Source organism: Ursus americanus, chromosome 9 (genome assembly GCF_024610735.1).
Source record: "Ursus americanus isolate L20-20 chromosome 9, mUrsAme1.1.p, whole genome shotgun sequence".
In the NCBI taxonomy this organism is placed as follows: domain Eukaryota; kingdom Metazoa; phylum Chordata; class Mammalia; order Carnivora; family Ursidae; genus Ursus; species Ursus americanus.
Window position 1 is genome coordinate 68,344,771 of NC_142135.1, and position 23,670 is coordinate 68,368,440.

Here is a 23,670-nt window from a genome sequence, read left to right on the forward strand (position 1 = left end):
CTTTAGTGCTACCCAGCTGTTTGTAGCCACTTAGGTACATCGGGCTGGGTTTGGGGTTTTTTGTTTGTTTGTTTTTTGCATGGTACTGTTAACTAACTGTGGTACTGTTTACCTAATCTATCTGCCTAGAATGTGCTCTCTGCCATCTTTACCCAGAGCATCCAGCTAGTGACCACTTACTCATTTTTCAAGACAAGAATCGCCTCTACTGCTAAGCCCTTTGTGATACTCCAGGTAAAAGACATTTTTCCCAGTCTTACTTTGATCATAGCACCTGAAATACTTTATTGCATTTATTTACACGTGCAAGACATGTAAATAAATGGCAAATAATTTCCTACTAGATTGGGAATTAATTTTCACTTTTATATTCTGGGTACCCAGCCTAGAACCCAGAGTATAGTGTAGGTGTAGGTTTGTGTCTGTTGAGTAAATAAATGCATTAATTATGGTGGAAAGAACATTGCTCTAAATAGGGTCTGAGGGTCTGTTGTACAACGTGCTGGCTACAGTCGATAGCACTGTATTGTATAATTGGAATTTGCGAAGTAAGTAGAACTTAAATATTGTCACACACACAAATATATATATATATATATATGTATATATATATATGTATTCATATATACGGTGATGGATGTACTAATTAACTAGACGGGCAGAATCCTTTCGCAATGGATACTATATCAAGTCATCACGATGTACACTTTATTTTTTTAAGATTCTATTTATTTATTTGACAGAGATGGAGACAGCCAGCGAGAGAGGGAACACAAGCAGGGGGAGTGGGAGAGGAAGAAGCAGGCTCCCAGCGGAGGAGCCTGATGTGGGGCTCGATCCCAGAACGCCGGACACGCCCTGAGCCGAAGGCAGAAGCTTAACCGCTGTGCCACCCAGGCGCCCCCACGATGTACACTTTAAATATCTTACAATTTTATTTGTCAATTATGCCTCAGTAAAGCTCGAGGAAAAAAAGAACATTGAGGAGTTCAATTATATGAGTCTACTGGCTCAACCACTTACTTTTTAATTTACCTTGGACAAGTCACATTAACCGTCTCACAGTACAGGCAGCTTTGGGATTTGCTGGAAAAGAAATGGTAAAAACAGTAAATGATGACAGAATGCCATGCAGATCATACTGTGACTGTCATGAGTCCCTCTAAAAATTATTTGCTACCAACACTTATTTTATTTATTTATTTGCTCAGGCCCTATGATGCCTGCAGCCTCAGCTCTTAGGGGCAGGGCTCTCCCTTGCCTTCTGAGCTGTAGCCATATTTGGCTTCATGGCAGTTTCTCCAACACGTCCCACTTACAGCTTCGTCTAGCCCTTTCCTTTTGTTCTTTTTTTAAGATTTTATTTATTTGAGAGAGTGCATGTGCAAGAGAGAGAGAGAGAGAGAGCGAGCGAGCGCACAAAGGGAGGGGCAGAGGCAGAGGGAGAAGCAGGCTCCCCGCTGGGCGGGGAGCCCGATGCAGGGCTCCATCCCAGCACCCTGGGATCATGACCTGAGCTGAAGGCAGATGCTTAACCAACTAAGCCACCCAGGAGTCCCCCAATATTAATTTTAGTACCAGTACTCATTCTAGTACTAATAATCCATGTTGTGCTGATGTCAAAAGGTTTGAAGTCCTAAAAGAATTGAGAGGAAGAGTATCTCATGCTGCAAAAGTAACACAGATCTCCTTCCTGCCAGTCGGGACCGTGTGAAAGGAGAAACCCTGGGTAAAAAAACAGGAGTCAGAGGTGGTGTCCAGCCAGTGGTGACACTGCCTTGCGCCTCCATACCACACGATTTGGCAGCTGGTATAGGACTGAGAAGGGACTCCCCTTGCCTCCCCCACATGCTACAGACTGCCCCATTCCTGATGTTTAATCAGAAACCCCAGGTGGCAGTCGGATTTTCTAAATCTCTCCTGGGCTTTAGGGAAGAGCCCTGCACTCAAGTTGCCTTTCACTCAACCACTGTAAAAAAGTCAATAAAAGAAAAAGTAGGGTTCTTTTTAATTTTTAGAGATTGATTGATTGATTTGAGAGAGAGAGAGCGAGCACGAGCACACATGGGAGGGGCAGAGAGGGGGGAGAGAATCTCAAGCAGGCTCCATGCTGAGCACAGGGCCTGAGGCAGGGCTCCATCTCACAATCCTGAGATCAGGACCTGAGCTGGAACCACGAGTTCGGTTCTTAATCAACTGTGCCACCCAGGCGCCCCAGAAAAAGTAGGATTCTTAACTAATCTTGTTTTAATTCCTCTTCCTTGATGGCACAATTTCTCTGAAAGGTTAAAAAACATATTCTTGAAGCATGGGTCAGAATGTTCCCTTTCTTCCAGAGGTACCCCATTTTCAGCTTAGATAGTTCCAGAATAACACCAAGACAACAACAATGATGACAGCAGAATGGTAGCAGCAGCTACTGTTTGGTGGACAGATCCTGGCTTTTGGGCTCTGTGTTAGCCACTTGGCCCGCATTGCCTCATTGAATATCCGTGATAACCCTATGTGATCAGTACTCTTGTTATGTCCACTTTACAGATGGGTAAATAAGCTCAGATAGATTCAGGAAACATCTAAAGCCACATAGCTGGTAAGTGAGAGAGCTGAGAAATGAAGCCAGGTCTGCCTGACTCCAAATTCCTCTGAACTAGAGTCTTCTCTACTTATGATAAACTATCCTGATTCTATAGCATATGCTCAAAAATTGATATTAATGATTTTCTATTCCTTGAATTGAAACCTTTGAATTGATTGCTATATGCATAGTAATGTACAATTAGAAGAGAGCTTCTGACAACTTGAAAATATAGATCCTAGGATTTTTCTGATTAAAAAACAAAACAAAACCAAACCAACCAATTAACCAACAAACCTCTGATGTTAGGAACCTTGTCCTAAACAGAAACGCATTCTGAATATTGGTGAAGCCACAGGTCTACAGATGTGTAAGCCATGTAGTGAATCATTTTTCACCTCTAATGTACAGTCCACTCCCAAACACCTCATCAGTTAGAGATTCTTGCATGAACTCCGAAAGTCTTAATAATTATTCACTCTATGTCTTTCCCTGCTCATCAGCTGAAAACTTTCCTCACCTACGGTTCTGACCATTCACTGCTTCAAATATGTCATAGTTCCAGTGATAATGTTGTTCATTCCCTCCTCATACAAGTTCACTTCTTCTGAGTCCTGTCTCCTACCAATGGCTTCTATTAAAATTTTTTCTTGCGGTTAATAATCTTACACTGCTAACTGTTGTGATTCATAGGTAACGACAAGTCTGGAAGGTGAAGGAAAGACCTTCTTGTTTTTACCTTGGTGTGGCTGTTCCGGCACTGACTTAGGGTATCATCCTTCCCACCTTCACTCCCATACGTGAGGATATCTGATGGTTTTCTAATGAAATCAGAAGATCTGTGAGTTACAGAAAGAGATTAAGCTCACTCTCTGTGGAACTACTCTATCGGTTGAGGTAGAGACATATCAGCTGAAAGGACTGGCTGTACGCATACACCCTAAGGGCCAGTTCTTCCTCCCCATTTTGGGAGTCAGAGCTCAATACCTCCAGGTTGCAGACCCGGTTGAGTCATCTTTATCTCCTTGAAATTGGAAGCCACGTTCCAGACTGCTGCCATCCCTGACTCACTCGGAATTCCAGAATATAACCACAAAAATTGCCCCCAAGCAGAGCCCTGGCTAGCACTTTGGATACTTGGAGCCAAAAGGATACAGCTTTCTTCAATCAGCTTTGTAATTTTAACTAGTCATTCTTACTGATTAGGTGCTAACATTTATGAAATCATTATTCAATTCGTGGGGCCTGAGACAAAGCTTTGTCACCCCCCATGGCTTGTGTGTCCCTGTGCTTGCTGCTCCAGTCCCCTTTCAGGAAGAAGGGATTTGTGTCCCCGCTGCTGGGAGTGCTGTCTTCAGCCAGCCGTCCACTGTCAGCCCCTTCAGGAACCTCCTCAGCTGAAGAGAGCTGCCTTGCCCAAGATCTTGCTCCATCCTGGCGCGGTATGTCCTGGTGACTAACGGATGGCAGGGTATGAGGGCAGGCTCTCAGCCCTCGTTGAGACTCCTCTGAAGGGCTCGCTTTGGTTCCAGAGCTCCCCATGGCTGGTGGTGGTCAGCTTGGGCTGTGGGCTGCCACTGGAGTGGACTGCAGTCCACCAGCTCCCAGACAGTTCCAGGTGAGAAGGCGCCTGCTAGTTAGGAGCAATTTTCTGGAGGAGGGTTTTGACAAGCACAGCAGCTGGGGATGGAATGCATCGGCGGCCGCAGCAGGCTGGTGAAGGCTCTGGGTGGGGTGCCAACACTGTCTCCAAGAGCAAACAACAGCCCACTAGGGTCCCTAATCAACACACAGGGACTTTCTGAATAGCTCTTTCTTCAAGGGTCTCTGTAGGCAAGGTGGGAACATAGGACAAGCAGAATTCAGTAGAAACAATTCTATTAAATGCCAAGACGTGTGACAAAGTATAAATCTCAGTGGAAGCTGAATCTGGCTCAGAGACATCATTTAGACTATCGAAGATAGGGATGGACCTCTTACTCTTTAGACAAGCTTCCTTGGACATGAAATCTTGACATCTGAGCTTTTACGCAAAGCGAGCTGCCAAGAGTTTGTCCAGAACTTCAGTTACACGTATTTAACAATGCGGGCTAGAGTAAATCCGCAGGATTCAACAATAAAGCCAAAGTTCTTATTTATTCACGACTTCTACATCATCTCCTTCGTGCCAGGCACGAGTCTAAGTGCTGTACAAATATTAATTCATTCAATGATCTTCACAACTCTGTGGTGGATTTGATTACTATTCCTATTCTATAAATGAGGAAGTTGAGGCACAGAGTTTAATGGCTTAAAGCACAGAGTTAAGAAACGGTTTAGGCCGTTGACTAAGTAAGGTAGAATCTAATTATGACTGTTAAGATGCTTAATTAGGAGTAAAGCCAATTAAACTTGGCATTGCCGGCTCCATTTCAAGCTGAGCCACCAAGACTATGTGGAGGCACTGGGAGACTTCACGGAGTACTGAAGCCACAGTCTGCAACCGACGGGACTGTGTCGGCAGGCTAACGCAGTTTGCTCATCTTCGTAATTTCAACAATTTTTACCTTTAATGTTACGGCCAACTCTCAATTAAGTCAGTAACGGGAGGTCAGAGATAAACTGAAATTATAATTAGAGCAAATTTGGAGGAAATCTGTTTTAAGTCCCAAAGCCATATGACAGTCAAATAAAAGTTCTAGATTTCCTTCCCTTCAAAAAATGCACCTAAAGATATAAACATTTTTTTTTTCCATACAGCTTCAGGGAGCTTATAGATTCTTTGAATCCTCTGGGATTTTTGAAAGGATCTTTAGAAATTGCACTGTTAGGGGCGCCTGGGTGGCTCAGTTGTTAAGTGTCTGCCTTTGGCTCAGGGCGTGATCCCAGGGTCCTGGGATCGAGCCCCACATCAGGCTCCTCCGCTGGGAGCCTGCTTCTTCCTCTTCCACTCTCCCTGCTTGTGTTCCCTCTCTCGCTGGCTGTCTCTCTCTGTGTCAAATAAATAAATAAATAAAATCTTAAAAAAAAAAACAACTTAAAAAAAAAAAAGAAATTGCACTGTTAGCCCTTTTGGTGACATCGAGGCTTTCTGAGACAAGACAGGACAGTGACATTCCCCTCTACAGTGGCCCCAGGAAACTTGCATGTGTGCATGGTGAACTTGAACTATTGAGCTGATGGGGCTCTCTGGGGTCATATGTGGTAATTGGTCCTCTGAGTTTCATTCTCATGGAGAATAGTTAATTATGTATCTGCCTATACATATTTAAGCCTCTTGGTGGAGGGGGCTAAGCTTGCTTATCTTTATAGAATCCGTAAGAGCTTATCAGCACCTCACAGAGTAGGTGATCGGAATGAAAACGTGAGGTTTTCATGCGGAGGTTTTGAAATGGGGGAACATCTGTATGTATTAAAATGTGAATATGACTTTTTTATTTAAACAAGTAACATTTGGAGCAAACATCACTGACTTTCACGCTCTCATTCCACTCCCAAGCCTTGCAGCATCCTCCAGGGAGCAGGTACCTGTTATGCACAGTTCTTGGCAGATAAAGACACTAAAAGTGAAATGCTTGATATCTACCAAAACAACCACATCAGAATGAACAGAAGACTGTGTATTCTACATTGAATTGACTCGTTGGCCTTCAGCACAACATGGATTCTATTTATCTAGATGATCCAGTTTCCCTAATCATCTACCCAAGCTCAGGTAGGCTTAGTACCTCCAATTTCCCACTCTGCAGGTATAACCTATCTCCGGTGGTCAAGAAGTAGTTAAATAGCCACGAATCGCCAAGGAACTGTTGAAAAGGAAAAACGAAGCTGGGGGCATCACAATGCCGGATTTCGAGCTGTACTACAAAGCTGTGATCACAAAGACAGCATGGTACTGGCACAAAAACAGACACATAGACCAAGGGAACAGAATAGAGAACCCAGAAATGGACCCTCGGCTCTTTGGGAAACTAATCTTTGATAAAGCAGGAAAAAACATCTGGTGGAAAAAAGACAGTCTCTTCAATACATGGTGCTGGGAAAATTGGACAGCTACATGCAAAAGAATGAAACTTGACCACTCTCTTACACCATACACAAAGATAAACTCCAAATGGATGAAAGACCTTGATGTGAGATAGGAATCCATCAAAATCCTAGAGGAGAACATCGGCTGCAACCTCTTTGACATCGGCCACAGTAACCTTTTTCATGACACATCTCCAAAGGCAAGAGAAACAAAAGATAAAATGAACTTGTGGGACTTCATCAAGATAAAATCTTCTGCACAGCCAAGGAAACAGTCAAAAAAACTAAGAGGCAGCCCACGGAATGGGAGAATATATTTGCAAATGACACTACAGATAAAAGACTGGTATCCAAAATCTACAAAGAACTTCTTAAACTCAAAACACAAGAAACAAATAAACAAATCATAAAATGGGCAGAAGATATGAATAGACACTTTTCCAAAGAAGACATACAAATGGCTAACAGACACATGAAAAAGTGTTCAAAATCATTAGCCATCAGGGAAATTCAAATCAAAACCACACTGAGATACCACCTTACACCAGTTAGAATGGCAAAAATTGACAAGGCAAGAAACAACGATTGTTGGAGAGGATGTGGAGAAAGGGGAACCCTCCTACATTGTTGGTGGGAATGCAAGTTGGTACAGCCACTCTGGAAAACAGTGTGGAGGTCCCTTAAAAACTTAAAAACTGAGCTACCCTATGATCCAGCCATTGCACCACTGGGTATCTACCCCAAAGATACAGACATAGTGAAGAGAAGGGCCATATGCACCCCAATGTTCATAACAGCTCTGTCCACAATAGCTAAATCATGGAAGGAGCCGAGATGCCCTTCAACAGATGACTGGATTAAGATGTGGTCCATATATACAATGGAATATTACTCAGCTATCAAAAAGAACGATTTCTCAACATTTGCTGCAACATGGACGGCACTGGAGGAGATAATGCTAAGTGAAATAAGTCAAGCAGAGAAAGACAATTATCATATGATTTCTCTCATCTATGGAACATAAGAACTAGGAAGATCGGTAGGAGAAGAAAGGGATAAAGAAAGGAGGGATAATCAGAAGGGGGAATGAAGCATGAGAGACTATGGACTATGAGAAACAAACTGAGGGCCTCAGAGGGGAGGGGGGTGGGGGAATGGGATAGGCCGGTGATGGGTAGTAAGGAGGGCACGTATTGCATGGTGCACTGGGTGTTATACGCAACTAATGAATCATGGAACTTTACATCGAAAACCGGGGATGTACTGTATGGTGACTAACATAATATAATTAAAAAATTATAAAAGAAAAGAAGTAGTTAAACAGCAACACTGTGGGCAGTCAGTTCAGTTTCAGTTGTAATTGAAGGAGATATTTACAAGTGTAAGATAGTATCACTTCCACCGTAAATGTGTATTGAAAATGTACTATGGACCAAATGTTTACATCATCATCTCACTTAAAAGCTTTGCCAATAAGCCCCTGAGATAGGATATTGGCTTTCTGACTTTATTCATAACTTCCAATATTCCAAAGTGGTCATATGATTTCATACTCTCATCAACAATGTGTGAGAAGTCCATTTCCTCTACACCCTAGCTGACCCTTGGCATTAACAATCTTTTAAATTTTAGCCTTTCTGGTAAGTGTATAATAGTATCTCATGGCAGCTTTAATTTGCATTTCCCTGTTGATTAATGTTGAGCACCTTTGTCTATGTTTATTCGTCATTCAGATATCTTCTTTTGGCAATGTATATAGGAGGTTTTTGTACATAATCTTTCTGGTTGTTTTCTTTTTACGGATTCGCAGGAGTTCTTTATATATCTTATCTTCTGGATATGAGTCTCTATATATGTGTATATATAAAATATTTTTTCCCTATGTGGCTTATCATTTCATTTTCCTAATGGTGTCTTTTGATAAGATGTTTTAAATTTTGTTGAAATCCAATGTGGTACTTCATCCTTTTTTATGGCTGAATCTAAGTCCATCGTATGGATGTACCACATTTGTTCATTGATTCACCAGTTGATGGAGATTTGGATCGCTTCTGTTTTTGGGGCTACAATGGATAATACTGCTATGAACACTCTTGTGTTAGCTTTTGCGCGAACGTAAGTTTTCAGTTCTCTTGGGCATGTATCTAGGAATGGAACTGCTGGGTCATATTGTTAACTTTATGTTTAACTTTTTGAGAAACTGCCAAACTAGCTGCACCATTTTAAATTCTTACCAGTAATTTCTCCACACGCTTTGCAACACTTGTAATTATCTAATTATCTGTCATTTTGATGAATAGACAGCGTAATGGGAGTTAAGTAGTATCTCATTGTGGTTTTGATGTACATTTCCCTAATAAGTAATGATGTTGGACATCTTTTAGTATGTTTATTAACCTCTGTATATCTTCTCTGGAGAAATGTCTATTCAGATCATTTGCCCATGTTTTAGGCAGATTATTTGTCTATTTTATTATTGAGATGTAAGAGTTCTTTATGCAAACCTGGTACTAGTCTCTGATGAGATATATAACTTGCAAATATTTTCTCCCATGCTGGGGGCTGACTTTTCACATTGATGAGAAGTGAAGAAGACTATCTTAGTTTGAGATTCTTCCAGATTCGAATCCATCACAGCATCACGTGTGATCATTAAAGTTTAGCTAAGGTCTCCCCGTCCCAGCAGCAGCCCTCCACTGTCCCTCCCAGGTTCACCTGCATGTGGACCGGACGAACACCCCCAAGAATGAAAGCAGCTCATCTCTGCTTACCTAGAAATGGTCGCCCAACTCTGGAATAAAGTTATTTTATACTTCACTGCATGCACAGCTCTTCAGTAGTTTTAATGAAAAAAATTTGTAAGGTTTTTTTGCTTAAAAAAAATATTCTCATTGTTTTAGTGGGGGTGGTAGCCTTTCCCCATTTTTCTTCTAGTCTTAACTGGAGGCAGAATGCAAGCCTAAGATAGATACTATATTATTTCATATGTTTATTTGTTTGTTTTAACTCACAACATTCTTATTTTAGTGGCAGATTTAAGACTTGGACCAAATCTGTCTGATTGCAAATCCCCTATACCTCAATGTTAAAGTATGTTGCTCCCAGAGAAGAAAGGATTTCTGCATATTCAGAGATGTTCTTTGGGCTATATGCAATCTGAAAAAATCCTTTACTTCCTTCCCTTAAGAAGTAGGGTATCTTCGAGCATCTCTCACATCAGCTACATAAAGTGTTTGCAAACAAGATTCGTAGATAGAAGGGCTTTATTCAGAACGCTCTTATTCAAGTGAAGTTCCGTGTTCAGCATCTGTTGCCGGGTACAAACTAGTGTGATGATAATAGAGCCAAAATAGACTCGTGTGGAACTCAGTTGTAAATTAGAGGGTGAAAAATCAGCTGGGAAGGAGGAAGATCTGGCCCCACATCAGAACAGAGTCTTATGTAACCCTTCCTGGTAAGGAAACCATACCTCTTTGTCACTTGTATTTTCAATATGTGTATATATTTAAGTTAGTTGTTTAATAATATTTCACTCGTTCATTTAGTCACTTAACAAATGGCATATTTCACGCCTGGTATGTGCCAGTTGTTGCTAGGAGCCGGCTCTATGGTAGTGGTTAAAATAGTCTTGGGAATGTCTTCCTGAACTTTATCATATGTATGCCCCATTCATAGTGAGTTTTTCCTCTTTTTGTACTTAGACCTGGCGCTTTCTTTAGAAACCCCAAGTTATTTATGTGCTATCTTCCTAACCAGATTGTGAACTATTTGAGGGTAGGTATCCCATAATTTTCATCGTTGTAAGCAGAGTCTAGCACATGTGCTACTCTTCGTAGGTTCTCGAGCCTTGCTTGTTGATATGACTCAATCTCTGTCGGTATGGTTTAGGAGAGTCGCCTAAATTGGATACACCTGACAGTTACAGTAGACAAACCGTAAATCATGTTTCTATGAAATAGGTGCACTTACGGAACAGGAACGCTATGGATTGGGTGGCTTCCTGTTATAGGAGCCACTTAGAGACACCAGCGCTGCTGTGTCTTCATGGGATGTCACTTATGTCATAGTTGATGCAAATGCAATGCACAACCTGTTGGCTGTATTCTGAGAAGTACCTAGTCTGAACATGATCACGTCAGTCCTCCTTCCTGCCCAAGCCAGATGATCTCTGCTGGCTGCCATTCCATTGTTATTCGGTAATCTTTGCCTTTGACCCTCTTTTTATTCCCTATGCCAACTATTCACAACTTTACTTGGCTTAAGCCCCTGCCCTTTTTATTCCACACTTTATCAGCATAGTACCTTGTGTATCGTGAAGAATTAACTTTACCCAAAGAGAGGTTTGGCCTTTACCCTCTGCTCCTGGAAGATGATCTGTAGGCCCTAAGAATGTCATACCTGATCAGAGTGTCTTTGTTTTCCTGGGGGCTTAGGCCACCAGAGAGTCTAACAGTATGGTTTATGTTGGGGTGTTGGGCCATGGCATATCAGTTTTGTGTCTAGAGGGGACTGGTGACTAACGGTAATAGCTTGACCGCTATTGAAGCGCGGACTAAAGGTCAACCCCATAGGCAGTATGTGAGGGATCCCCAATAAAACTGAACACCAATGGTTGGCTGAGCTTCCCTGGTTGGTGGTACTCTGTGCATACTGTCTCACGTGTGTGCTGGTAGTGTAAGTTGTCCATGCCTCAATGGAAGAAGACAGCTCAAGTTCCATGTTTGCCATGTACCGTGAACACAGCATGTGAAGAGTTCTGTACAGGAAACACAGGGGACAATAGCGACTTCCTGGGCCTCTCTCTGTAGCATTTGATGCTATGGACCAGGCCCTGGTTCTTTTTTTTCTCCTGTTTTTCTATTTCTTTTCATTGCTTTTGCCTGCTCCTTTCCCTTTGCCCACACCTTAAACCTTGGTGTTTTCTAGCATCTGAGCTCCGAACTCTTCTCTCCTCTTTCTCTGCCCTGTTGGAATAGGTCTCCTTTACTGTTGCAGCTGCAATATACCACCTGTGTACCAGCGAGTCCACATCTGCATCTCTCAATTAGGCCATACTCCTGAGCTCTGGATGGAGATCATCTACTCCCTTCTGGACATACTTCACGTGACTGAAATGGAGCTTCACACCTTTTCCCTCAAAACTCTTTTCCGTTCTGTGTTTCTTACCTTGATGAATAAATAATGCAATAGTTTACCTAGCTCCTGATGCCAGAGCCCTGGCTGTCCCCCTATGCTTCCTCTCTCCTGCCCCATCTCCTCACCAAGACCTTTGAGTCTACTGTGTTATGGACACTAATCATTCCAGCATCTGACTCCCATTCCTGTTTGCAGGGGATTCTGCCAACATATGAGATTTGGTAGAGTCAAGACTTTGCCTGCCATTTTGGAAGCCAGGTTCTTGCTCTCCCCATCCCTGGAAGTTGTGGCACAGGCACGTGACGTGCATTCTGCTAACCGGATGTTCTTTGACATTTCAAATCTGGCTTCTCATTCCATTCTTGTGCCTCAGTTTCTGTTCCATAAACTAATCATTTAAAAATATAAGTCAGGTCATGTCATTCTCAGCTCAAAGTCTTTTAATGCCTTTTCATCAAATTTAATATAAAATTCAAGGTCTTTATTGTGACCTACAAGGTCCCACGTCATCAACCACGGGCTAACGTTCCACATTCACTGACTATCTCTCTTCTCCTTGCACATCCTGTTCCAACCTCCTCCTTGTTCCTACAAGTTGACAAGCACACTCCAGACTCAGACATTTGCACCTGTTGTTCCCTTTGCCTGAAAGGCTCCTTGCACTGTTTCATACATGGTTCACTCACTTACTTAATTAAAGTCTTTATTCAAGTGTTTCCAGAGAGGCTTCCTCTGAGGATCCCATCTAAAATAGTCACCCCCTCCCTACCGTATTTTTTTTATGGCGCTTCCCACCATCTGATGTTATATTGTTTACCTGTTTGTTTACTGGTCTGTTTTCTACCCCCTCCACCAGAGCATAACACTACAGATCTCCCTTGCCCCTCTCACCATTTGGGGATGCAGGGAGAAGTCTGCAACCAAGAGAGGGCCCAACCACGCTGACACCCTGACCCTGGACTTCCCGTTTCCAGAACGGTGAGAGAAGAATTTCCATTGCTAGCATTTCCTATCACCCAACCTGTGGCATCTTGTTACAGCAGCCCTAATAGGCTAAGACATCTGACAACTAAAATTATGCAACACATTTCTAAATGTCGCTTGAGGGAAGGTGCAGCATGGCCGCTGATTGAGAGCCGGCGTTAGAGGAAGTGAGGGGGAAATATAGGAGGAGGTAAGGAGAGAGTCAGAGGCTCCTATTGCCATCATGGCCTGCCAGATGCTGTGCTTCAGCTGTTCATTCCACCCCGGTCTCCCTCTAGTCTGTGGAGCTCTCTAGGGTAGGAACTATGACTCGTACGAATGTATTAGCCCATCTGAATACACGAATATTTTGTATATGTATGTATGTCTTTATATTTATATCCTTTCCCTGTTGGATTGCCCAGCCTCCACAGCCATATTCTTTTGTGACCCCCTACCTCTGACCCACCTGGTGTCACTCAGGCAGGCGGAGTGAGACAAAGTTGGGACTTTCGACATCACGCAAGCTGCCCCTTGTGTGGCTGCCTGGCCCAGCCCTGAGCAGGAATCTGTTGCTGTTACTACAGCTAGGATCACCCCTGGTGTATAGATGGAGGAAAGTGAAGCTCGTACTCTTCATCTGTAACTCACTGACTGCTAACCAATCAACAACCATCTCAAAAAGCTCTATGTTCAGACTTAGGTCACGGTTTTATTTATTTATTTATTTATTTATTTATTTATTTATTTATTAAAGATTTTATTTATTCGACAGAGAGAGAGACAGCCAGCGAGAGAGGGAACACAAGCAGGGGGAGTGGGAGAGGGAAGAAGCAGGCTCCCAGCAGAGCAGGGAGCCTGATGCGGGACTCGATCCCAGGACCCTGGGATCACGCCCTGGGCTGAAGGCAGATGCTTACCGACAGAGCCACCCAGGCGCCCCTATTTATTTTTTTAAAGATTTTATTTGTTCATTTGAGATAGAGAGTGAGTGAGAGAGCACGAGCAGGGGGAGGGGCAGAGGGAGAGGGAGACGAGGACTCTCCCACGGAGCAGAGACCCCGACTTGGGGCTCGATTCCAGGACCCTGGGATCATGACCTGAGCTGAAGGCAGATGCGTAACCCACTGAGCCACCCAGGTGGGTCATGATTTTAAAGTGAAGTCTCCCAAGGTAGTAGGACAGTGTCGTTGCTGCAGGTCAGGTGACCACTAGACCGCAGTGGCCCCCTCCCTCCGTTCTGAGGGAGAATGTCCCTTGAGGAGCAGCAGCCTGCAGGGCTGACACTGCCTGCAGATATTACCATGGACCCTGCTGCTTTGCCTCATGAGACATGAAGTGACCTGCTTGGACCAACTGAACTGATGATTAGAGGCCTAGCTGGGACTGGAACCGAATATTCCCTTCTCCTGGTCACTAGGGTTCCACTATGCTAGGTGTCTTCTTGACTTCGAATATCCTTATTTGTAGGACCCCAAATCTTCATAACCTTCATAACCAAGCCCCCAAAAGGATCCATGGAGTCCAGAGGACAATCCCAGCAAACCTTATCCCAGCGTGTTTTACCACCCACTGGGACTTTTGTCCCCACACTCTCCTATCTTGGTGATTTGGGCTGGAACACACATGAACTCTTTTTGTTTAAGGTTTAGAGAAACTTCAGAGACCCTTGGCCTATTCCTCCGAGCGTAGACCCACACCCTTTTTTTTGGCCTCTGACTGAAGCATAAAAATATGAATTCTTATCTCTCGGCACTGGAGCAAAGCTACCCTGTTTCCCCACAGCAGTGTTTTTCAAACTTTGGGTCATGACCAGTTAGAACGTTGTAAAATCAATTTGTTGGAGTTGACTGATATATTTTAAAAATGAATAGGATAGAAGAGATAAGAAGTAGTAAATTACTGTTCTACGAAATCCTCTGTCAGTGATGTGCATGTGTATGAATACGTGTGTGAGTGTGTGTGCATGTAAGTGTACACTGGATCAGTTTCAAATGTATTTCCTTATGAAAACACTAATTTGAAGGGATGCATATATCCTGTTTATAGCAGCATTAGTTACAATAGACCAAGGAAACAGCCCAAGTGTTCATCAATAGATGGATGGATAAATGTGAAAATGTGGCATAGGGTGCCCATGTAACCTGGTCCGTGCTGCGATAGGGATGGTGGCCATGGCACCGGCTCTGTGGGGTCACAAGTCACCATGCTGAGGACGGTGTGGAGGGTGCTGAGGTCACTTCGGACCCAGGCCCCAGTCCTTGGGCTGCCGGGCAGCGCGTGTGCCAGGCCTCCCTCCCGCCAGTGGGGCCTTCCCTCTCCTCAAGGTGTCATCCTCCCGGCCGTTCATGCATATGCCGCCCAGAAACCAGTCCAGCCCAGCCAAGAAGATGACCCGCCCCCTTCCATGCTGCTCAAAGTCTACCAGAACGTTCCTGGAATGGAGAGGTTTGACGATGTCTTGAGAAGACTCTTGTCTTTAGAAATGGCCAACCAGAAGGAGAAGCTAAAAATCAACCAAGAACAGCTGATGAACAAGATTTTGGCAAACCCTGAGGACACCAGCTCCCTGGAGGCTTGAATTGTTGCCTTAACTGTCAAGATCCGCAATTACGAAGAACACATGCAGAAACATCAAAAGGACAAAGCCCACCAGCGCTATCTGCTAATGAGCATCGACCAGAGGAAAAAGATGCTCAAAAACCTCTGGAAGACCAACTACAGTGTCTTCGAGAAGACGTGCAAGGAGCTGGGGACTGAGTGCACCTTTCCCCCGCTGTAGCACCGGAAAGGCCACCAACGCTGGGCAGCCAAGAAGGCCCTGTGCATTCGGGTCTTCCAGGAGGTACAAAAGCTCAAGAAGCAAAGAAGGGCCATAAAAACTAACGCAGCAGCCCAGAAACAAGGCCGGAAGAACCTTCAGAGCCCTTCCGAAGCTGGACCAGAGGCAATCAAAGAAAACCAATAAATTTTATTAGAGTTATGTCTTTCTGCAAAAAAAAAAAAGAAAGAAAAGAAAAGAAAATATGGCATATATACACAATGGAATATTACTCAGCCATAGAAAAGAAGGAAATCTTGCCACTTGCAAAACCATGGATTGATCCAGAAAATATAATGTTAAGCGAAGTAAGTTAGAGAAAGACAAACACCATATGATTTCACTCATATGTGAAATTTAAGAACCAAAACGAATAAAGAAAAAAGGAGAGACAACTAAAAAACCAGACTCTTAACTATAGAGAACAAACTGGTGGTTACCAGAGGGGAGGTGGGGGTGGTGGTGACATAGGTGAAGGGGATTAAGATTACACTTATGATGAGTGACCACTGAGTAATGTATAAAACTGCCGAATCACTATATTGTACATCTGAAACTAACATAACCCTGTATGTTAACGATACCGGATTTAAAATTTAAAATAGAAAAAGAAACTGTATTTCTTATTACATTTTGAGGTAAAAAATAGGGGTTCTTAACTTGCTAGTGATGATTATGATTTGGCAGGATATGTCAGAATGATACACCACTAAAGACATATCAGAGTCTCATGAGGGAGGGAAGGACTTGGTGTGTGTGTGTTTTTAAGTTCCTCAACTGATTATGACACACCACCCTTGCTGCTTCCCCAACACACTCACGCGCGGTCTCCCCTGTCGCCGAGAACAACCGTGTTGTATTCATCTGGATATTCCTCCGAGGTCTGAGACAGTGCCTGGCAATCAGATGGTTCTCAATAAATACTTATACTTGTCAAATGGCAAAGAAAGGTTTGAAGGCGACAAAGTGGAAATGATGTCGTTTTCTTCCACCATGCCTGGCAAACACTCGGCACTTGATGAATGTCGCTGGATGTGATCATAATGATGTCTGGAAAAGCATCAAGACAGCCGTGAGAAGCCATATGAATAGAGCGTACAGGTGCAACGAACAGCCATTGAACGGGGCTGGCCCTCAGCAGCACAGAAGAAAGCTCTCCTTCCCCCTCAGTGCACTGCAACAAACCAATCCAACCCGGGAAACCTCAGAGAAGGAGTGGCTGTCATCTCCCTAAGTAATAGAGCCTATCTCCTCTTAACCTCTGTGACCCTCGAAAACCAGTAAATTCCTTCTTTTATCTATCCTAAATCCTTTATATTACCCTCTAAGCCAATTTTCTGTTGTACTGTATTCAATGGGAATTGAAAACAGCTGGTCACCATCTGCTGTAGATTAATTCTTCATGTACTTGAAGCCTATAATTAGGTCATTCCTCAGCCTTCTCTTCTCCAGGCTAAATATCTTATTTCCTTTAGCCCTTCCCAAAAGGTTTTATTTTCCAATTATTTAATTGTCTTCCTAGTGTTACTCTCAACATCAGGCTCTCTGTTCCTCACACACCTCGAGTTGAGCAGGCTGATATGTGTGAAGGGTTGTGGGTGCTAAGGTCACCCCTGCCACTTTGGAGGAGTCTTTTTTTTCTCCGAGTTGTTTATTTTCAGAGGGTCATTTAGAAATGAACAGCAGCCCCAGCTGAACAGGACTCTGCCAGGCTGAAATTGGAAGCAGGGGAATCAGCATGTTACGCTTTGTTTCTAGCCTCACTCCAGATATACTGGGCCATAGCCTTGACTTTTGCACCCCGAATCTTTGGGAGGGCCAGTGCAAATCTCCAGGGAGTGTCATTCTTGATTATGGATGCATCATTTCAATAGCATTTGAAGGTGTCTTGGAAACCTGGAAGGTCTGTGACAGCTGGAGAAAGATTCTATCTTGACTCGGCTCAGGCAACAAGAGTCTGGTAGAGAGAAGTGTTCTTCCTCTCAGGTCCAAGAAACATTCTGCTGGTGGGGTGACCCAGAGAGGAAGAAAAGTTGTCCAAGCACCTTTCTCCAAAGCAGAAGTTCTCTACCTTTCTCCCTTCTGGGATTGTGTAAGTGCAACATACTCTCCAGCATCCGGATTTTCATGAAATACAGAAATACTTTGTGGGTCAATAGATTCTTGAAATAATTGAAATTATATTTTCACTTCCGTGGCTCTCTGTGTTGTCTCTGTCTCTGGAACTGCGTTGGAATTTTGCAGCGTGACTTTTGGTTGGAAGAACAAACCCCTGGTTGTCCCTTCATGAGGTAGATACTATCACCCTCATTTTTACAGATGAAACAGACACAGAGACGTTCTTTAAAAATGTGCTTATGGTTACTTCCGGGGCGGAGCTGGGATTTGGGTCCAGGTCTGGCTGGTCTCTCTAAGGTCATTACAATTGCCTTGGCATGTTTGGCATACAGATGTCTGGATTCCACGTTCAGATTCTGATTTAGGAGTGGGACCCAGGAATCTGATTTTTCAAATATCCCAGCAATGCTGATGTAGGTAACCCAAGTCCTGTGCATCCAAAAACGATAACTAGCTGATCCTGGGGCGCCTGCATAAGAAAATGTAGGTCATTGTTTCTCCAACTCTGTTGTACATCTACCCAGGGGGCTTGTGGGAAAGAAGCCTAGATTCTACTCCACAGTTATCGAATCAGAGCCAAGGAAGGGTGGAGTCCAGTCATGGTATTGTTTGCACTCAGCCCAGGATATTCTGAGTCACGGTGAAGTTTGGAAACCACCGGTATGAGTCCTTCTGCCAGTGGTTTCCTATCCCCAGCAATTCTAGATGCTTCTGTGAGAGACTGAGTCAGCCAGGGTGAAAGATGGGATAGGACTGGCTTAGAGCTATGGGTCTCCTAACTATGGAAGGAAGCTCGTGGCTAAGAAAACTATGGGAAGATGACTCTTGGGATGCCTGCTGTCCCACCGGGCAGGTATCCCCTGAAGAAGAAACCTTAACCCTATGCATAAGAAACCATGGTTTTGAGAGCCAAGTGTTGCATTTGATATCTGAAGTCTAGTGAAGGGATAACCATTTGTTATGATTGATGTCATAGCAGGTAGTGTTGCCTTGGCAACATAGCAGGGGACTTACAGAGGAGCTAGACAGAAGAACAGATGGGCAGGGTGTCATTCCAGTGAGAACTTAGGAGACATAAAAAGGTTTCCTAAAATGAGCAATATAAAAAAATCCCTGGCACATTGCGAAATCCAGTCACAGAAGACGAAAACTCAGAAGACTTGGTTCCATGAATACATTTTAGATCTACAAAATATGTTTTAGCAGCAGGAGCAGAAGAGATTTTCATTCTACAGACCTCCTTTGCGAGCAGCTTTCTAGTAAATCATGCAGTGTACCATATGCTAGGAGTAGTAGACCGGGTACGGGAGAAGGACTCTAATGTTTGCACTTAAAAGCCAAAGCCACACAAGGATAATTAAACTGTCACTAGATGACCTAAAGATAATTGATTGAATTCAGCACAGCAATTTCTTGAGTCAGTATTTATCAAGTAAATAGATGGAAATAATTTTGAAGGTTCGTGCACATTTGTATTTAAATTTCCGCATCATAATATTTATAGGCAATGTTTAAAAATATCTCATTTTAATTCCCTAGATTAATTTGGACTCATATTTATTTAACTCATTTCTACTTTGGACCAAGGGAAGTCATTACTCAACACGTCAACATTGATACTCCATCAGTTCCTCGAATTCATGATAACGAAATCAAAATGACTGAAAGAAGTCCTCTCTTCTTCAGCAGTTAAACTTCATTGATTCCTTAAGTGCACAATTACTAAAGTAAGATGATTTTTATTTTTATTTATTTTTAAAGATTTTATTTATTTGAGAGAGAATGAGCGGGGTGGGGCAGGGGCAGAGGGGGAGAGAGAGAGAAGCTGACTCCCCACTGAGCAGGGTTTCCCCCACCATGTGGGGCTCGGTCCCAGGACTTGGAGATTACGACCTGAGCCGAAGGCAGACGCTCCATTGGCTGAGCCATGCAGGCGCCCCTTAAGATGATTTTTAAAAGAAACAAATAGATTCGGGACAAACGTTCATCCCATCATTTGAGGAAGGTCAAGCAGATTTTCTGCCATGCCAAGCAATAAACGGATGCTGACCTCATCAGACAAGGCACACGAATCCCGCACATTTTTCTTGTTTGAACTGGTCTCTGAACTCTAAGGATGGGGGGAAAACAGAATCACATGTTACACTCGTGAATGTATTTCCCTCCAAATACTACTTGGGATAAGCTTCTGAGACACTGAATCCTCCCTGCGGACCTGAGTTTTCCTGCTTTGCCTTGGGCTGCTTCCGGGCCCAAGTGCAGCTCCTGCGATCTGACTCGGAAGCAGGTACACCTGGACTCTCTCGGGACACTGACCAAGAGCTGAATTAAGCGCAGGGCTGTGTGGGACTGACGCGGCCTACTCCTGGCCACTAAAATCCCACCCTCTCCTGACGTGAGTCCTAAGGTAGACGGTTTGGGGGAAAACTGAGACCTGCTTTTACAGGGGGTGACTATGTGAGGAAATTATAATTGCATGATGGAAATAGATTGGGATAAAGATGGTTGGAATGGGATGATCTAATTAATGGTTCACTCGGTCTCTTCACGTAGACGGTGTTTACAATCACCGGATCGCTCCTGTACACAGAGAAGTCTCGAAACAAAGGTTTTCTATACAAAAAAAAAGAGAATGTCTCAAATCCTGGGATGACTCTCTTTATTCCTTAAGACTCCACTGGTTGCAAATTGCAGAAACTGGTCTGAGCTAGCTTCAGCCAAGAGGGGGGCTTTGTTTTAAAGGTAAGGGAATGTCTCCTGAAATCCTAGTGTAGGGATGTAACCAGTGGCTTGAACTGGAGCCAAGGCTTGGAAGTCCATCCCATGTCTCTCTGTGCTGGCTCCTGCTCGTCTTTCACGCTGGAACATTCCTCTCTCTGTAGGTGGGTTTCCACCGTTTCTCATTCTTCACATTGGAAATCATGGTCATAGTCAAATCCCGGGGCTTTGTTTTGTCCATTCAAAAGTGACCCACACTGAAGTGGAGACCTTTCAAGTGCATTTCCAACGTCCTTGGCTCAGTTTGGAGCGGGTGTATACTCGGTCCCACCACGTATGGTTTGAGGGAGTGGTCATCTTGTCCAAATAGGGCTTTCAGGAGCCCTGCTGCTCTGGCCACATGGATAGCAATGGGGTTAGGGTGCAGATAGGGCATTCCCAGAGCTAGGGAAATGGGTTTGTGCTGGGCAAACTGTAAGACCCTCTCCCTGCCATACATAGACACCCTTTTCCCCCTCTCATACATTCAAAGATACCCCACCTAAGATTATCTACCTGAACCATGTAGGTATCATTTCTATACAGTATGGGCCCCTTTCCTACACAGGGTACCCTAAAGTCATGTTCCGCCACTGCATCCAAAAGAGTTTTTATGGGGATTATTATTCAGGATCAGAGCACATGATTTCAGGGCGAATTCCATGCCTCTTCCAATTCAGTCTTGCTCTTGTCAACATTTGCTATCTCACCATCTTGCAACCTGTGGACTATTTAAAGATGAACACTTCTTACACATCTGGTACAAAATGGTGGTGGGAAAATTGGAATGGCCACAGTGAAAACCTCCCACTCAGAAAATAAAAAAAGAAGAGCCATCATTGGTGATCTGTCCAGAGCTCATGCCTTCTGTTGTTGATAAATTATAGGATCCCAGATTCTCACGTGCATCCATTAGTCATGTCCTTGGTGGCAGTGGAGCAAGTTCCTTGGTTAGCCGATCTGGCTGCCTCCGACTCTCACTGGTGGATTCCCCTTGTCCAGTCCCTTATTTAGGGCAATCTGAGAGGGACAGTGAATGATGTGCGGTGCGTTCAAAGCAGTTCACTTTCTGTTAGTACAAATACTTGGGCTTTGGGACTGTTTTAGGAACTGAGAAGTTGTTGGGGCCTTCTTCACTAAGCTTGTTTTTTGTTTTTTGTCTTTTTCCTTGTCTTTTTCTGGCCATGCAGCTGTCTTAAATCATTAGTTTAATTTCTGGGACTCCATTGGCTAATAACCATTGCCAGAAATTCCATGTATCTGTTTCTTAGTACTAGGGCTGGGCTCCCTCTCCCTTGCCCCTGGCTTTCAACTGGAGAGGTGAGTTTTCTTCTTAATCCGCCCTGGAATGTTGTTCCCTCCTCCACAGCAAGCATCATCACTTTTGTCTGCCATGAGACACTTCAGTGAGAATCCCTCAGACTGGCTGTCTTCAGGAGAGCCTATCCAGGTCTCAGAAATTAAGAGTTGAACAAAAAGCAGTGATTACTCACTCCACTCCCCGGTGCTTGAAACTAGGCAGACTTGCCCACACACCACACTTGGACTGGCTCTCAAAAGCAAGCCGCATATCCTATTGGTTGAAGAAGCTGCATATTTTAAACAACATCCACTATTAAATATTGTTCAATAATATTTATATAATGTATTTCTTTCCTCTCCTCGAAAGCCTGCTTGCACTCACTTTCTAACTCTTCTGGACTGAGCTCTTAGCCTCATATTCTGGATATATAACTGTCCCCCTGCAACGCTTGGGGTCCGTTCTTGGCAATTTGAACTGTGGCAATTTGAACTGACACTACTGTGTTTTTCCTATTTGTCCCTGCTCCAATCTTGGGACTCCCTCCCCCGCCCCCCCCAGTGACCTCTGAGCTTACTCTAGCCTTGCTGCCCAAAAGACTCTAACCATCGCCAGGCCAGGTAAGCCTTTACAAGGAGAGGGAATACACAGATGGGGGAGAAATTTCTTTGCCTTCTTCGTCTCTCAATTTTCTAGTGTCTTTGTTCTCTAAACAATTGAATAATCTGGAGAGTAATGTTGGATAGCAGTACATTCCTTAGAAACAGTGGAAAGCCCTCTGCAACTTTTCATCCCGGTAGTCATGACTCTGAAAGATCAGTCCCGGATGGGAAATGAGTGTCTTGAAAAAACTTTGCTTTGAGTCAGTGTTTGGATTTCAGTTTCTCCCCTACCATGGCCCACCAAACAGGACTGTTCTTTTGGAAAAGGGGGAGTATGTCATGCTTTGGCATAGTCTCCTTCCTTTTCGTTCTTCCCTCCCCTCTTTAATTTGCTTTCTCTTTTATCTTTTTATTTTATTTTTTAAAGTAAGCTCTATGCCCAATGTGGGGCTCGAACTCACAACCCTGAGATCAAGAATCACACATTCAATTGACTGAGCCAGCCGGGTGCCCCTGCTTTCTCTTTTAAAGAATGCTTACTGAGTTCCTATTATGTGTTGAGTGTGTTAGAAATAGAAGAGTAGACACACTGTTCTTGTCTTCATAAAGTTTAGAATCTAGTGAGGGGAAAGTCTGTGAATCATGTTATTAGAATTGTGAGAAGTGTGGGAAATGTATAGGGTGTTATCAGACAGCAGAGTAGGAATAACTAACTTGGACCTAGGAGGACAGGAAACAACTTCAGGAATTTTGAAATCAAGATCTGAACAGTGAATAGGAATTAACCAGGGAAATTTGTATTTGGGGGAGACGGTGATGAATGGGAAGTAAAAAATATTCAGGTAGGTAATTGCCTAACAGATATCAGCTGTGTCTCCCTTCTGCTAAGACCCAGTTAGGATGGACTTCGATGTCCATCCCACATTCTGCAGAGGTTCAAAGTCTACCTCAAGATCTCTGTGGCTCATTCCTGGGTTTGTGCCTGTTATCCCTGTAAAGCTCCGTCCTCTTCCTAATTGCTACAAAAATCTAACCAAAGATGGAATAAACAGAGAATTAAACACTAATGTCTCCAATGATTTGATATGCATCAGACATAAAAATCCAGAAGTTTAATATAAAATGAAAGTAAAAATTATATTTATCATTTTTTAAACTTGCTATGACACTCATTTAGTATTCTGAAAACTGATAAAGAGAAAGAAGGATTTCAGCATTTACATTGTTTTTCTTGTTTGCATGGGTTTCGGAATAAGTACACGGTTGAGGGAGAACTTTCTATGGAAGAACTCTAACTAATCAGTGTGGGGAAAATGATATAATTTTAAAAGCATTGCTATGTGACCTCTAATGAAACAACGAATCTAGGCACTTGTCATCAATGCTATTC

The 23,670-nt window shown here is 43.4% G+C and overlaps 1 pseudogene; it reads left to right on the plus strand.

The window, feature by feature from the left end:
* Window positions 1-14,888: 14,888 nt before the first annotated feature.
* LOC123786794 (small ribosomal subunit protein uS15m pseudogene) lies at window positions 14,889-15,669 on the plus strand (annotated as a pseudogene).
* Window positions 15,670-23,670: the final 8,001 nt, after the last annotated feature.